Source organism: Amia ocellicauda, chromosome 6, assembly GCF_036373705.1.
Source record: "Amia ocellicauda isolate fAmiCal2 chromosome 6, fAmiCal2.hap1, whole genome shotgun sequence".
In the NCBI taxonomy this organism is placed as follows: domain Eukaryota; kingdom Metazoa; phylum Chordata; class Actinopteri; order Amiiformes; family Amiidae; genus Amia; species Amia ocellicauda.
Window position 1 is genome coordinate 37,895,801 of NC_089855.1, and position 16,822 is coordinate 37,912,622.

Below are 16,822 nucleotides of genomic sequence, written 5' to 3' on the forward strand. Positions count from 1 at the left end.
CTGAAAGGGGATACAAAACATAATTTTACAGGTTTCACTAAAGGCCATAAACATGGAAGGTTATTTTACTTGAGTCAGTTTTAAATTACATGGGCTAAAAGCATACACATAAAATGCTGTATAGCTAGACTTACTTTACCAACATCTCTAGAGGTGGAAGGCTCAGCAGAGGCAGAAGTTCCAGTTGGAGGGAGGGACCATGTCCTGCTAAAGTACATGGAGGATATGGTTTTAGTATGTGGCCAAATCAATTCAGACTCAATGTTAAAGAATAGTACCTCTAGAGGCCTCTCAGAACATGCAGAGATTGTGTCCTCATCATGCTCTTCCTACAACACAACAAGGTTTTAAGTGTACACCTGCCATCCACATCTTACACAACTCCACATTTAACTCGGTTTCATATACTGCAGAAATTACTCACAGGACTTTCAATGGGCCCTGGCTCCAGCAGATTAATGGTGCCATCAGTCACTACAGGAAGATGATGATGTATATGAAGACGAGGATGAGCAATTGCTAATCAATGTGATCAGCTTACCCTTTACATAGGCACTTGTGTCATGGGGGTCAGATGGCTCAGATGAGCTAACCCCAGTAATGCCATCCATTATTGGCCTGCCTCTATTATGATCCAGAGCCAACTCCTCTGCAGTGGTAAAGGCTGGTGGTGGGGGTCCTCCTCCTGTCCTCCTCTGCTCCACTTTTTTCCTGTTGGCTAATGAGTACAAGTACATACAAGTTTTTTACCACTCGACCATTTCAACACCTCTGAATTGGTGTTGCTTAGGCAGTTGTGAAGACAAAAAAAGCGTTTATGACCTTACCATTTTGAACAATGTTCTTATACTTTACTCTTATTTGCTGCCAAGTTCACTTGACACCCCCAGGGTTGCAACTGAAAGAAAGGCACACATATCAATCCATTTCAATATGCTACATAAAATAGAAAACATAATTGTTGCAGGTAACAAGTTCAATTACATTCACAACACATTAATGAACTTGTCTTACAACATTCTCCAAAATCACACATTTTTGTTTTGAAGGGCTATTGCAATAATTATCTTGAAATACACATTTGACTGAAGAACGTACACATTCACTCTATCAGCAAATTTTTGCCAAGTCTGCTCCAGTTCTTTTGCTGCCGCTGCAGTATTACTTTTTTAGGAGAAGACATCAATGTATTCATTATATGCTCTCGTGATGGTTTCTTGCTCCTGACTTGAGAAGTATGCGGCTCGCTGTTTCGTATCCATGATTAATCATTTGTTTTGTGATCGATAGGCGATAGCTTCTTAAATGCTATGTGAACGCTCCTAATTTCAGTTCATCCTATCCGAGATTGGTTGAACTTGATTACTTAAACTAGAATCAGCCTTTGTGGAACCGAGAAATCTTGAACTGTCATGTCTCTCTCAATCAAGTCGGAGTTCAGGCTATGGTTTAGCATTTCTTAAGCCACCTTTCTGGAATACCCCTCTGGTTGCTTCTCCTGTTTCTCTCCAACCCCCCTTTGACACACAAAAACTCCTCTTAAATGGTGTAGCTGGGGAAGAAAAACAATTACATTGGCTGCAGGTGCTGTCTAATTCCCCCACCCCCCCTTGATTAGTCACAGTTCTCTTTTGACTTTTGATTCCAGGGCTGGTAAAGATCCCTCCCATGGTGTGTGCTGGGTCTAGTCAGCCCTATTCCAGCCCCACATAATCTCCCCCTATTGGCTGATCTGTGAGCTGGCTCACATTCCTCCCCACTTTGCTTTGGCATAATCCTAAAACAGGAAGTAGTAGTCAAATCAGGGAGTCATGACATCACATCAGCGTTAACAAGGTCATTAATGGAGTATGAATGTGGTTTGAATTTTTCAGGTTTTTAAGTTTTGTGGGGTCCTTTTAAATGTATGGCTTCTCAAGTTCAGAGAACAAACTTAATAATAAGAAGTTGTCACTTATTGCTTGAGCATCTGATTCTTCTTGACCTTATTTTATGGTTAAGATCAAGTCGCCCCAACATGCAGATCTTATTTTACTTTACTTTATTTAATTCTTATATCTGACAGTACTTGTAATATTAGTCATTTTGATCCCTGTTAGATAGCACTTCAGTTTTATTATTATGCTTATGTTTTGATTGTTTTCCTCCTTGCTCCCTTTCCCATAGCCCTTGACTGTGACCCTACATCTTGACAGCACTTAGCTTTTACTGTCCAGGATGTATGACCTCACTTACTGTACTTGCTTGTGTATATTGGAATTTGTAAAATGTATTATATTTTGAATTGCTGTTTTATGTAAATTGAATTTGTTTTGTTTGATGCCTTTACTTAACTGTATTTTTGCACTTTGTTTTGTACTTATGTTGTAAGTCAAGAAATAATAATAATAATAATTCTTAGTTGATGAATTCCAACATATTACCTTACTGGCCCGCATATGAGATGGCCTCAAATTTAGAGAAGGTAGAGACAAATTTTGTAACAAATTACTGTTTTAGAAAACTAAAGGTTCTATGTGATTGAACCGAGATAAGATGGCAGTGTCACAGTCCCAAGGACTGGGGACGACAGGAAAATGGAGGACCCAGGTGCGGAGCGTGGTTGAGGCAGTCAAAAACAAGCAGAGGTCAAGTAACAGCAAGGCAGGGCAAATGGAGGCAAGGCAAGACGTGGTCATGGTCACAGGCAAGGGTTGGTTGATCAGGCAAACAGTGTGTCAGGTAATCCTGAAGTCAAGGTCATGAGAAATCAGAGGTGGCAAACAGGTGATCAAAACAAAGAAACTGCTTGGAGATTAATCACAGGGAATACAAAACTTTACAGGATGATGGGGAGCATGTGTGTGGTAAATAATCAGGGTGATTGTGTGATGACTGAATGATTGCATTCGGGGAGCTGGGAAAGGAGATCGGTATGGATGAGGCAATGGCTACCTCTGGTGGGTAAGTGCTTTTAGACAGGAATTTTAGAGGTGCTAGACAGGGCTGTGACAGGCAGGGGTGTGAAGTGTGTGTGCTTGGTGGGGATTTGTTAAACTTTGATTGCCATTGCATTGACTTTTCATTATATGCTGGAATAAACTGTACTGAATAATAAACTGCAAACAAATTAACTTTGTGAACATACTGATAAAAGATGCACACAAATCAAAACTTTTGTATTTCTAATCATGTCAATTGTGAAGCTTCATACTTCATACTCAAATCAAAAGTAATGTAACAAAACCATAAACCATCTTTCTGGATAAAGGGTGAAAAACACATAAAATAAAATAACAGAGTCAGTTTCTCAAAGGAATACATTGCCTCATATTTTGGCTTGGCAGATTTTGATGTTAATTTCTAATGTTGATATCTGTCTTTAAAGCTCTAATTAGCATTGTTAATTTATGTCCATGTGAATTATCATATTGATCTAATGATGAATGACTCCATTATTAATCATTATTTTCCATTTAAAGGACATTCAGTGAACCATAATGGAGTGATTCAGAATAACAGAAATATTTACAATAACCGAAGTAGTTACAAGTTGCCACAGACAGAGACAAGAGAGTACAGGTGATTAGCAGCCATCTTGTTGTTTGACTAGTTTCAGACCAGTCTTAGCATTGCTCATTTTGTTTTAAGTTTGCCTTAATTGAAGTTAGCATTGTCTGTAGTTTGCCGGTTCCGCTGCTGAGTTGGTGAAAGTAAACAGGTTGAAGAAAGGAGATTTAGTCAATGACTAGCAGAAATTCTGTTGCAGGAGGAGCCAGGTGGGGCCAGTTAGGTGTGAATTGGGGGCAGGTAGACAAAAGCTACTTAAAGCAGAAAGTTAAGCAGTTGACTAGGGATTTGGAACCAAGAGACCTACAAAAAGAAAACAACAACAACAACAACAACAACAACAACAACAACAACAACAACAACAACAACAACAACAACAACAACAACAACAACAACAACAACAACAACAACAACAACAACAACAACAACAACAACAAGCAGCATGTGGCCACTTCCTGGATGAACTCATTAAAGAGGGTTTCATTTGTGAATGTTGTCGGCAGGTTGAAATCCTAGAGATCAAGGTTCATGATCTTGAGGCTCAGCTTGTTGATTTGCACTGTATTAGGGAGAATTGGTCAATCAGCCCATGAGACAGATGGTGTGCACGCCTAAACCTAGGAGAGTTGAGACCGTAGAGCAGGAAAATGGACAGAACTGCTGGGTTACAGTAGATCGTAACTGCAGAAAAGGGCACGCACAACCCCTAGAGACACCCCAAGAGCTAGAACTGCCCAACAGGTTCCAACTGCTGGACACCGAGTTGGACAGTGACAGCTCTGAGGGTGATGGGAGGGCAGTTGAGCACCAGAGCACCATGGTGCCCATTCCCCCCCAGAACAGGGAGGTAGTTATAGTAGGAGACTCGATTCTTAGAGGCGTAGATCACACAGTGTGTTCTAGTGATAAGGAGACCCGCATGGTATCTTGCCTGTCTGGTTGGCTCAGGTTGCTGATCTCCCTAAACTAGTAGACGGGCTACTGGTCAGAACTCAAATTAGATCCCAGTAACAGAACAGAATCTTTGTAGGCCAAACTTTTGAATAAAAGATCCGGAGGATTAGTGGTAGGAGTCCAACTCAGATATTCAGCAAAATGTTGCATTGTACAGTGTAATCAGGACTGCATGTAGCAAGGATGTTCTGTTCTCCTTGCACGTGACATTGTACAATTCAACAGACAGCTAAACCTCTTATATTGCATAAGAAACAGTCTGTACTTGTATTCCAATATTTATTGCTGCACAGATTTTGCCCCAGTGAATCATGTGGCAAATAATTGGGTTGGTACAGTTTCCACTAAATAGAAAAATAAAAGAGAGGTGAAACTACAATTAAATGAAAAGAGAGTCTTAATTGCAATGTAAATAAACAGTTTACATACAATAAAACATAGCTATGGTAAATATAGCATCACAGAAAACTGGCAGGTCGATATGTCTTATAGACAGAACCCGTACTGAACGCAGACCTGATACAGTATCTATCAAATAGAATTAATATATATATAACAAGATATAAATTGGAAAAATACTGTCATACATCACGTTTAACAAACAATATCTAGTTGCATATACACACATATATACATATAAAGTGAAACAGATAAAGGGCAAACATGGAAGTATCTTGGATAATGAACAAGTTGTGGCAAATGTTCTAAATGAGTATTTCACTGAGGTTTTTACAAAAGAAAAAACAGATACAGTGCATCCGGAAAGTATTCACAGCGCTTCACTTTTTCCACATTTTGTTATGTCGCAGATAGTTTGTGTTGCTAACAAATACTAACTGTACAACGTGGGCACAAGGTAGAGGGAAGCCTGAAGAGCGTAGAGAGGGAGAATGGACGGGCAGTGTGGCGTTTGTCCCGCCCCTCCTCCACTGTGATTGGACGGCTGGGTAAAAACTGACAGTGACGAGCGCAGCGTATTACTCAAAGTTGAACATTTTTCAACTCTCGGCGACCAGAAAAAAAAACGCCCAGCGCTAGGCGCTCAGCGTGCAAACTATTGAGAAAACACGCCGACCTCAGGAAAGAACGCTTTGGTGGACACACGGGCTAAGTGTATGTTGTCAAAAGTGTAGAATTTTAAACAAGGGAAGTAATGTTAAGACTGTACAATGCGCTAGTTATACCTCATCTGGAATACTGTTGTGCTGGAAATAAGATTTGGAGTCGGCAATTCTAATCAGATTTTATTACATTCACGGGTTTAAAACAGTAGAACACAGCAACGGAAAGTATTAAACAAGTATAATGCTGTTTTTCCCGTGCACGTAATCAAATATTGTAAATATTGGAAATAGGGGATAGTTGTCACGTGACAAAATTAGGCAATGTGGAGGAAAAAAGAAATCATTTGTGCTTCTGTTCTTTGTGTGCTGTGACCCTGGAAGTTTCTGGCAAGTAACTGTTCATTTGTCTGCATTCTTTCCAATTCATTAGAACATAAGAAGAACATAAGAAAGTTTACAAACGAGAGGAGGCCATTCGACCCATCATGCTCGTTTGGTGTCCATTAATAACTGAGTGATCCAAGGATCCTATCCAGTCTATTTTTATATGTTCCCAAACTTTCAGCATCTACCACATCACCGGGGAGTTTGTTCCAGATTGTGACTACTCTCTGTGTGAAGAAGTGTCTCCTGTTTTCTGTTTTGAATGCCTTGTAGCCCAACTTCCATTTGTGTCCCCGGGTGCGTGTGTCCATGCTGATCTGAAAAAGCTCCTCTGGTTTCTCATGCATTACTTCTTCCAGTTCTATTCCTCCCATAGTGTACGTATAGTTTGTACATTTGATTACCTGCATGTAATACCTTGCACCTGTCCACATTTAATTAATAATACTGATCCCTGTGGAACTCGACTAACAACCTCACTCCAGTTAGAAGCAACTCCTCTTATCAACACCCTCTGTTTCCTTTATATTAACCAGTTCATAATCTACTTGCATTACCCTGATTACCTACGGCTTCCAATTTTAGGATCAGTCTTTTGTGTGGAACCTTATCAAAAGCTTTCTGAAAATCTAAGTATATCATATCATATGCATTAATGTGATCTACAGCTGTAGTTGCATGTTCAAGAAACTAATAAATTAGTAAGACATGATCTGTCTTGTCTAAACCCATATTGACTATCACCAATATTATGGTTTTCATTAAGATGCTCCTCAATTTTCTGTCTGATATATTTTACAAGTAATACAGGTGAGATGCACACCCTCCAGGAGAGAGAGGTTTACCCTACACCCCAGGCCCAGCAGCACAGGCAGCCTGCAGGAGCTCAATGGCAGGGAGGCCCCCCGACCTCAGCTTCCAGGCCACAGCCCAGGCAAGAGCCTTGCCCTCCTGCTGACCTCTGTCAATGCATTTCTGGCAGGCAGCCGGTCCTCAATTTGCTAAGTTTTGGTACAAATTTCTCCTGAGCCTCTAGTAGTGTATTGTTTAAATATAACCATCAATTTTTGTCTTAATCTGTATTGTTTTAGACTTGGTCCTTGTTTTTTGAAAGTATGCCTCAAAGCTAACCATATTGTGATTGCAATTCACAATTGGTCCTCTAAGTAATATCCTTCTGATTCTCTCTTGGTCATTTGAAAATATTAAATCAATGCATGCACTTTCTCTGGTTGGTGCCCTGACAGATTGATTTAGAAAGCAGTCATTTACCATCTCAACCATTTTTTTGTGTTTCTGTAGTGCCAACTGGGCTTTCCCAGTCTATGTTTGGGACATTGAAATCCCCCATTATATCAGCTACATCCTTGCAACATGCAGTCCTGATTACATTGTACAATGCAACTTGTTTCTGAATATCCGAATTGGGTGGTCTGTAACACACTCCTACCACTAATCCTCCAGATCTTTTATTCAAAAGTTTAACCCACAAAGATTCTGTTTCATTAATAGTATCTAATTTGAATTATTCTGCCTCATTGTAATTTCTGACATATAATGCTACCCCACCACCTCTTCGATTATGACTGTGTCTCCTAAACTGTGTGTATCATTTCAACTTGTATTGATCCCCATCATGTTCTGTAAGCCATGTTTCTACACTTCCAAAGTGGAGGCTGAAACACTTTATTTTCATGTTGATTTGTTTCCTAGTGTGCATAGTTGTGTTTGCAATACTGAATTGATATCATCTTGTACTCCTCTTCCTCAGTCTGGTGATGTCCCTTGATATCCCAAAAAAGATACCCCATTAATCTGGAGTTTCCCACTTATGATGGACCAAGTGATGATGATGATTCCCTTAAATGTATAGAAAAATGTCATGAAGGAAGTCATACTCCTGCATTTTGTCCTTTTTTCAAAGGCAAAACTAAAGTTAGGGGAGAAATTAGTAGTGATAAATCTTATCACCATCCACATGATGATACTGCATCTACTGGGTTAGAAAAAAGTAACTGCACTGTAACTACTATAATGCGTGGATACCAAGAAATTATCTTCCAAAAGATCTACTTGACAGAAGAGTAGTTATGAACCTCTTATTTCTGTCTCTTCTCAGATGATTGTGCCTTTATCTTTTTGCCAGTGGAAGCTATTCTGGCTGGACACAGGATCTTGTACACTTGTGAATGAGCAGCTCGGGACTAAATTGAAACATCCTCAGAAAAAGCTGAAACCCTGGGAAGCAGGCCCTTTATTTTTGGCAGCCAAGCAACCACTTGGATGGAGTGAGTTGAGTTTCACCTTAAATGACCAGTCCTTGATCTTTCTTACTGTGGTTTTGCCTTCTGAAACCCTTACTTTTTGCTGTAGTACTGGGAGTTGATTTATTCTCTTTCAGTGGTAACTAGATAATATGTACTGGTTCAAAAGTTCAAAAGTAGGGACTTTTTTTCTTTCATTCTTCTGTCTCTCTCTCTCCCTTTTATGTAATTACAAATATTGTAATTATATTTTGCATATGTACATCTATTTATGATATGCTGTACATTACTGTATGTATGTGACCAGCCATTCCCAACCTTTTTAACTTCGCAGCCCACTCTCAAATCTCATGGTAAGTTGGCTGACCTAATCAGGGGCTTGACAAGTCCCTTGTTTCTTTTTGGTAGAAAAAAGAGTTGTGCAAAAGTTAAATCCATCAGATTACGGTTGGCAGTGCTCCAGGTTTGCTGGCTCCGGCTCCGGAGTGGCTCCACACTGCTGCTCCAGCTCTGGCTGCTTTTAACTGGCTTTAGGGTTGCCAGTCGGCCAGTATTTTAGCAGACTGTCCGGTATTTGTACACTACATGGCCAACAGTATGTGGACACTCCTTCTAATTAGTGTATATGGTATGTGGGAGACTCTGAGTCCAAGTGGAGGAAGATTCTATGGTCTGATGAGACCAAAATAGAGCTTTTTGGCCTCAATGCTAAGTGCAACATTTGGTGCAAGCCTAACAACACACATCATCCTGAGAACACCATCCCTACCGTGAAGCATGGTGGTGGCAGAATTAAGCAAATTGGATTCAGCAAAGTACAGAGCAATCCTATAAAAAACTGTTGAAGTCTGCAAGAGACCTGGGACTTGGGAGAAGATTAATCTTTCAGCAGGGCAATGACCCCAACCATACAGCCAAAGCCACACTGGAGTGGCTTAAAAATGAAAAGGTCAATGTCCTGGAGTGGCCCAGTCAAAACCTGGACCTCAATCCAATTGAGAATATGTGGAAAGAGTTGAACATCCAACTTGATGGAGCTTGAGCAATTTTGCAAAGACAAATGGGCAAACATTGCTGTGTCCAGATGTGCAAGCTGGTAGAGACTCATCCACATAGACTCATGGCTGTAATTGCTGCCTCTAAAAGGTGCCTCTACCAAATATTGACTGAAGGGGTGATTACTTATGCATTCAATTATTTTCTGTTTTGTATTTGTAATTAATTTAGAAAAAAATGCATATCATATTTTTCACTTTGACATTATGGGAATGTTCGGTGTTGATCAGTGGCAAAAACTATGGTGGCCCTGAAGTGCAACTGCTGAAAATATAAAGCAGCGGCTGTGAGATTTACAGCGGCTGCGAGATTTGGAAGTGCTGAAAAAATACAATTACAATTACAATTACAGTACTCAGCCTATATGTAAACTCCAAGAAGTGGTTTTTCTGATACAGTTATTAATTTACTGTAGAATCTTTATTTTCTGTTAACTGTATTTGAAAGATTTTACATGTGAAAAAGTAAAGTAGTCCTGAATCCAATGTAAATTACAATGTCTAGTCACACAAAAGTGGGGCAGGCTAATTTGAGAGCAATTCCAAATGATAGAGTAACACTCATTAATAATAATAATAATAATAATGTTGATGTTTATATAAATTGAAGATACTTTTCTTACAACTTTATTGTGTAAATGGGTTAATTTATATATTGTTTTATTTGGTTTGCTTTATAATGTACACTCACCTAAAGGATTATTAGGAACACCATACTAATACTGTGTTTGACCCCCTTTCGCCTTCAGAACTGCCTTAATAATACGTGGCATTGATTCAACAAGGTGCTGAAAGCATTCTTTAGAAATGTTGGCCCATATTGATAGGATAGCATCTTTCAGTTGATGGAGATTTGTGGGATGCACATCCAGGGCACGAAGCTCCCGTTCCACCACATCCCAAAGATGCTCTATTGGGTTGAGATCTGGTGACTGTGGGGGCCAGTTTAGTACAGTGAACTCATTGTCATGTTCAAGAAACCAATTTGAAATGATTGGACCTTTGTGACATGGTGCATTATCCTGCTGGAAGTAGCCATCAGAGGATGGGTACATGGTGGTCATAAAGGGATGGACATAGTCAGAAACAATGCTCAGGTAGGCCGTGGCATTTAAACGATGCCCAATTGGCACTAAGGGGCCTAAAGTGTGCCAAGAAAACATCCCCCACACCATTACACCACCACCACCAGCCTGCACAGTGGTAACAAGGCATGATGGATCCATGTTCTCATTCTGTTTACGCCAAATTCTGACTCTACCATCTGAATGTCTCAACAGAAATCAAGACTCATCAGACCAGGCAACATTTTTCCAGTCTTCAACTGTCCAATTTTGGTGAGCTTGTGCAAATTGTAGCCTCTTTTTCCTATTTGTAGTGGAGATGAGTGGTACCCGGTGGGGTCTTCTGCTGTTGTAGCCCATCCGCCTCAAGGTTGTACGTGTTGAGGCTTCACAAATGCTTTGCTGCATACCTCGGTTGTAACGAGTGGTTCTTTCAGTCAAAGTTGCTCTTCTATCAGCTTGAATCAGTCGGCCCATTCTCCTCTGACCTCTAGCATCAACAAGGCATTTTCGCCCACAGGACTGCCGCATACTGGATGTTTTTCCCTTTTCACACCATTCTTTGTAAACCCTAGAAATGGTTGTGCGTGAAAATCCCAGTAACTGAGCAGATTGTGAAATACTCGGACCGGCCCGTCTGGCACCAACAACCATGCCACGCTCAAAATTGCTTAAATCACCTTTCTTTCCCATTCAGACATTCAGTTTGGAGTTCAGGAGATTGTCTTGACCAGGACCACACCCCTAAATGCATTGAAGCAACTGCCATGTGATTGGTTGGTTAGATAATTGCATTAATGAGAAATTGAACAGGTGTTCCTAATAATCCTTTAGGTGAGTGTATATTGTGCAGGCAAATGTGTTAAATGGTTTATTTGAAGTAGCCAATACAACAAAGGTTAAGGTTCCCAACAGGTTTTGTACAGAACACTACAGACAGGACATGGATAAGCAGAAAAGTACATTCAGTATAAACCACATGTAGAATTAAGATAAGTTAGAGAGACAATGCAGAAGTCCTTAATAAAATAAAAATACTATTTATATGAATTTGTTATTTATTATTGTTTCTTAGATTTTTTTGAGTTATTCATATTTGTTAAAGGCTTCTCTCTAATTTTGCATTTCCCAAATTCTGTTGACTCTTCCGGAGAACCAGGGTTGGCCGACGTGACCTGCTTGCTGTCTAATGGCATAAGTCAAATATATTTTACAATATACCCTCCCTTTCCATAATTGCTTCTGAAAATGCTGCAGCAGTTGCTTTATTTTTTCAGCACTCTCAAATCTTACATACGCTGCAAATGTCGCAGCCGCTGCTTTATTATTTCAGCACTTCCAAATCTCGCAGTCGCTGCAAATCTCGCAGCTGCTGTTTTATTTTTTCAGCACTTCAAATCTCACAGCCACAGCTTTATTTTTTCAGCACTTACATATCTTACAGCCACTGCTTTATTTTTTCAGCAGTTGCACTTCATGGCTACCGTAAAAAAACTCCTGATTAAATCCATTCTGATTTCACAGTGACATGTGGAAAAGATCAAGAGGGGTAAATACTTTTGGCAATCTCCTTATCCAAGCATTGGCAGTAGAATGAATTTACTGAGAGCTCAATGACTTTCAACGTGGCACCATCATAGGATGCCACCTTTCCAACAAGTCAGTTTGTCAAATTTCTGCCCTGCTAGAGCTGCCCTGGTGAGCTGTAAGTGCTGTTATTGTTAAGAGGAAACATCTAGGAGCAAGAACAGCTCAGCCATGAAGTGGTCGGCCACACAAGCTCACAGAATGGGTCTGTTGAGTGCTGAAGTACGTAGCACATAAAAATAGTCTTTTGTTGGTTGCAACAATCACTTCCGAGTGCCAAACTGCCAATGGAAGCAACGTCAGCAGAAGAACTGTTTGTCCTGGAGCTTTATGAAATTGGTTTCCATGGCCGAGCAGCCATGATCTCCATCCGCAATGCCAAGCGTCGGCTGGAGTGGTGTTAAGCTAGCCACCATTTGACCTGGGAGCAGTGGAAATGTGATCTCTAGAGTGATGAATCACGCTTCACCATCTGGCAATCCGACGGAGGAATCTGGGTTTGGCGGATGCCAGGAGAAGGCTACCTGCACGAATTCATAGACCAACTGTAAAGTTTGGAGGAGGAATAATGGTCTCAGGGCTCGGCCCTTAGTCCCACCAAAGGAAATCTTAACGCTAGTGCCTACAATGACATTCTAGATGATTTTGCACTTCCAAATTTGTGGCAACAGTTTGGGGAAAGCCCTTTCCTGTTTCATGACTGCATGACAACCCGTGCACAAACCGAGGTTCAAACAGAAATAGTTTGTCAAAGAACTTGTCTGGCCTGCACAGAGCCCTCACCTCAACCCCATCCCACCTTTGGGATGAATGGAAAAGCTGACTGTCAGCCAGGCCTGATTGCCCAACATCAGTGCCCAACCTCACTAATGCTCTTGTGGCTGAAATCCCCTCAACAATGTTCCAAAATCTAGTGGAAAGCCTTCCTAGAAGAGTGGAGGCTGTTATTACATCAAAGGGGGGACCAACTCCATATTAATGCCCATGATTTTGGAATGAGATGTTTCACGTGCAGGTGTCCACATACTTCTGGCCATGCAGTGTATGTACTTTGACCCCCTGTCCAGTATTTTTGGAAGATGTCTGGTTATTTTAATTACTGTAATCTATTGAATATGTCGTTAAAAATGTTATCAGTGTACAATCTGCCCTCAACCCCCAACCCCATCGTCGTCTAATTGCCAGCACCCCCTCTAGGTTGACATTTCACAAACCCCCCCCACCAGGGGTCTGGTGTTTTCGTATCTTAAAAGTGGCAAACAAGGTGCAGGGGGCATGACTCCTGCATGTAACTCCCTGGCAAAAAACTTTTGGACAAACTAGTCAGGACACTTCAGATAACAGATGGCTAAAATTAGGTTAATTTAGGTAGATTAAGAATTTGGTAGGAATAAAATAATTTGGAAATACTTAAAACTTTAGAGTTAAAATTGACTTTACTTCTTTTGCAAGTGGTTTATGAGAGATGTGCCCTGAGACTATAGAATCACTTCTTGAACGGAGTGAGAAAGTGAAGGTGTCATATAATTACAATAAAAAATTATGTATTATGTACTAATAGCTGGAGTGAGAACTGATCTTATTTTATAACCCCCAATACACAACTCTACCTGAGGAACCCTGTCTTGATGCACAGAGGATAAAGTATTTATTTAACATGCCAGACCTGAGAGGCTCTGACATGGAAGCTCTCCACCTGAGCGGAGTCTCTCTCTGAACAGCAGAAGTTAACAGCTTTTATACAATGCATGACATGTGGTTCAGTGGGCAGGGTCAGTCACAGGTTTCCAAAAGTGTTGTCTTGAGGTCAGGTCTCTCGCCCTTGTAATGTTTGTAGTTGTCTTCCTGGGGGGAGGTGTGGAATATGGAAACCAAATGGCATCCTTTGATGTATTTGCAAAAGGTCTGATCCACGGTCAGCTTTTACAACTGTCAATCAATCATTAACAAAACAGTTCCTGCCAATCTGGGAAAGCAATTAAGTCCACAAACAAACTTTAAAAAAACAGCTCTGGGCCCTCTCTCTCCTGTTTGATCCTTTTATTATTGACAGGAATGTCTATAGGGTATGCCCTGAACAACTGCATTAGTGGCTGTTGCTAGCTTAATAAATCTACTTTGCTCAGTCAGAATACTATTATAAATATAAAACATAATACAATTTATATAAAACATACTGGCTCTTCAATACCTATGAAAGTATATATTTTATTAATTTAAGAAAACTGGACTTAATGTCTGAGTGAGCTTAATGAAGGGGGTAAGAGTGGAGCAGCTCCATGACCTCAGCTCCGGCTCCAGAGCGCTCCGATGAGCTCCGCTCCGGCTCCAGCAATGCCAGCTCCAGCTCCACTCCGGCTCCAGAGCACAACTAACAAAAACTGTTCAGCTCTGCTCTGGATACAGGTCCTGGTGCTGGCTCCATGCTCCAGAGCTGGTGCACGGCCAACCCTACATGTTCCGCTGAAGTGACAGCTCTTCTCGCTGTATACACGTCTCTGGTGGGGTCCAGAGACAGTTCTCTGGCAAGTTGAATGTTCTGCTGCTATAGCAAGGACAAAGTCTAAAGAACTATTGCAATTGAAAATGTTCGGTTTCGGTGAATTGTGTTGTCCACCATTTCTGTATCTTTATTGCATTATGCGACCAGGTCTCACAGCCATGACACTGGTAGTATGCATTGATCAAATACTTCTCTCTGCAGGCAAATGGCTTGATTTCAACAGCATGCTGATTCTTCCAAATGCACTCCATCCCACTCTTACTCTGCTTTTGATTTCTTCCATGATACCTCAGTCTGCACTGATTTGTAGTCCAAGGTATACTTCAATTTTCTTATATTTAACAAAGCTGTTAAGCATGACTTTTGTTTTACCCAGGTTCAATTTAAGTCCAGTTTTCTTGCTTGCATGTGAGAATTATTGAAATTGAAACTGCAGGTCTTCAGGTGTTTTTGCAAATATGCAATGCCATTGGCAAATCGTAAGTTGTTTAAATGAGATTTGTATAAATGGAGTCTTGAACACTTCTTCAACAGATGCTGTTTAGAGTTTTGGAAAGATTTTGTCCCATTGATATACTCCTTTTCTGACAGTGATCTTACAGCCAGCCTTCTTTCACACTACAATCCTAAAAAACAGCCCTGAGAAAAATGCATACCTGAGCTATGTTGCATACATCTGTGGATTTGTCGACTTTTTACATGTTTTAGCATGCAGGTGACTTTTTTTGACATTGCTTCAGTCCTCTGTTACTGAATTTCCAGAGAGCGGAATAACTTTAATTGCAGACACAATTTCCAAATGATTTTTAAAGTCTTGAAACAACGTTTCAGAAGCCGCAAGCATGGCATCCTTGATGACCTCACTGTTGCCCGCGAGCCACGTGTTGGGGATCGCTGAAGGGGACAAGTGGACCGAAACCATGCCAGGAAAATCCCCCCCAAAAGCATAACGGACCCCCCTCAATGTAGGGGTCAAGCAGTGAGGTGTGTACCATTCTCTTGGTGTACGCCAAACATACACTTGCCCACTTGTCGAGAATATGGTGAAGGATGACTCATCTGACCAGATCACTTTTTAATTTTTAATTTTTAATCATGCGCAAACCAACCCGGGACACATGACTCGTAGGGGTGCTGGATTCAGCGTGACACCGGACCAGTTAATGACCAGTTCATTAACAAAAAACATTTCTGTTCAATTTTACATCGTCGCATTAACTCTCCATCATCATAATATCGCTGTAACACGTCTTTCCTTTCACGGAAGCTGCGCTCAATCGTCTTTCATTGCTGCCATTTGCCAACTCCTAACTAGTTATTGACCTCGTGAGACCATATTGTTATTGTAGTGTCTCTCTGACAGACCGCTGTTTGCTGCTGATTTCACTCATTTCTAATCAAAACTCTCCTCACTGCCCGCGTCTCTGCTGGCATTTTAAACATGGCGGCTGAACTCCAGCAAATAACTTTTTGTGGAGACGACTTTACCCCGCCCTCTGGCACCTGACGTCACTGGTTCTTAGGTTCCAGACCAGCAAGTTTTTGGTGCCAGAAAAAGCATCTCCGTGCGGTACCGAGCCAGTTCTTTTATGGTGGAAAAGCAAAAAATGGTTCCAAATTAGGCACCAGCTCTGAACTAGCACCGGCTCCTTGTCGGTGGAAAAGCTCTATAAGAGGCCTGGGCAACGTATTGTGAAGCCTAAGGGCTGCCCCAGCATAGTAAACAATCATGTACAATTTTGCCTAAAGGATTTTGTCATGGGCAGTAGTCTACTGTCTAAATGCTTTAAAGAGAACCTGATTACTTTAACTTTCCAAAGGTGAAATCAACATTAACCACTTGATTTCCTCCTTAGTATTAAAAACCTATAGTTTCAAAATTAAAATATGAAGGAAATTAAATCCTTTTCTAGAATAAATAACAAAATAAGAAATTGCTGTCAATATTATATGCCCCACCATGAAGCTTTACATTTGAATACATTACATTCTCCTAGTTATTTTCCCTGTCTCTATATTTAAAATGAATCATTTGATAAATAGCTGATATCATTGCAATATGAATAAGCTTTACGTGCCGAGAAATTCTTAGGGTCACATATTTGTTCAAATTAAATTGAATACTTCTATGCATCTGTAGATCCCATAATGAAACAATCAAAACCTGTTTTCATAGCCTTGAAGGCAAATTGCACCATTTCTATGTAAGTGAGAGCTATCTTACCTTGTAAGAAGTATAGAAGATGTGCAACACAAGAGCTGAATCTTATTTTTTGCATGTCTTCTTTGGTTTATCTCCTGCAGTATTTCATAGTTCATTCTCGGATTCACTGTTCAGAATGGAATGTGCAATGAAAGTCAACAAATACTGCAGGTTCACTGGGAGGGACTTACAGGG

General features: G+C 40.6%; 1 long non-coding RNA gene across 1 annotated transcript; it reads right to left on the minus strand.

Moving 5' to 3' along the window:
- Nucleotides 1-473: 473 nt before the first annotated feature.
- LOC136751451 (uncharacterized) lies at nucleotides 474-16,788 on the minus strand. Its single transcript, XR_010817010.1, has 3 exons — nucleotides 16,649-16,788; nucleotides 828-898; nucleotides 474-718 (listed from the first exon to the last, which is right to left on the minus strand). It is a non-coding gene; the product is annotated as an uncharacterized LOC136751451 (long non-coding RNA).
- Nucleotides 16,789-16,822: the final 34 nt, after the last annotated feature.